Source organism: Amblyomma mixtum, chromosome 3, assembly GCF_055824585.1.
Source record: "Amblyomma mixtum isolate Tamu chromosome 3, ASM5582458v1, whole genome shotgun sequence".
Lineage (NCBI taxonomy): Eukaryota > Metazoa > Arthropoda > Arachnida > Ixodida > Ixodidae > Amblyomma > Amblyomma mixtum.
The window spans coordinates 234,223,038-234,224,002 of NC_143014.1; the positions used below are offsets into that span (position 1 = coordinate 234,223,038).

General features: G+C 45.4%; 1 non-coding gene across 1 annotated transcript; it reads left to right on the forward strand.

The window, feature by feature from the left end:
- The first annotated feature begins 669 nt into the window (after positions 1-669).
- Positions 670-741, forward strand: TRNAM-CAU (transfer RNA methionine (anticodon CAU)). Its single transcript has one exon. It is a non-coding gene; the product is annotated as a tRNA-Met (tRNA).
- Positions 742-965: the final 224 nt, after the last annotated feature.

Here is a 965-nt window from a genome sequence, read left to right on the forward strand (position 1 = left end):
CGCTAACCTTCGCGATATAGCTTAGTGGTGTTCAGCTCCAGTACACAAAGGCCGTGGCATCGAATCCCGGTCATGGTGGCGGCATTTCGGTAGACGAGAAATTGGCTATTTGGAGCCAGTGCACGTTACAGGATCTTAGGTGGTCAAACTTCTTCAGGAGCCCTCCACTGCGGCGTACGCTATAGCCTACATTCAGATTTTGGACGTTAAACTCCGCCTGCCCTTCGAAAGACTGGTTCTAAAGATATGAAAAACCAACAGCCACAGAAACCAAGGAGCACAGGGGATTTTATTTATTTATTTATTTATATTGTGGTGTTGATCAATTTAGGATATTACTGAATATGTTATCGCTTAAAGCTAATTGATTAGAACAGAAGAAGAAAAAACAACCACATGCCGCCGGTGGGAGCCCCTCATTCGCCTTCGATTGTTTGCTTAATTGCTTAGCGAGGGCATCGCTTCTGGCAGCCTTGACGCCATAGGAAGCATGAAAGGGTTCTCACGCAGCTTGCACCCTCTCCATTCCATGACGTTCTACCTCACACCTGCGGTAACTCAGGGCGTTCTACGTCCGCCGCTTATGAACGTGGCTGGCGCTGATGAACACTCGCAAGGTTAGGTTACTTGTAAACATAAATACCCCCGAAAGCAGAAGATTTGACAGCCGTCGCCGTAGCTCAGAGGTAGAGCACCGGACGCATAATTCGGAGGTCGTGGGTTCGGATCCCACCGGCGGCATGTGGTTGTTTTTTCTTCTGCTGTTCTAATCAATTAGCTTTAAGCGATAACATATTCAGTAATATCCTAAATTGATCAACACCACAATATAAATAAATAAATAAAAAAATCCCCTGTGCTTCTTGGTTTCTGTGGCTGTTGGCTTCTTTCATATTTATAACGAGCCCCTCATTCCCCTTCGCTTGTTTGCTTAATTCGTTCTAAAGATGCCTTTCGAAAAATTT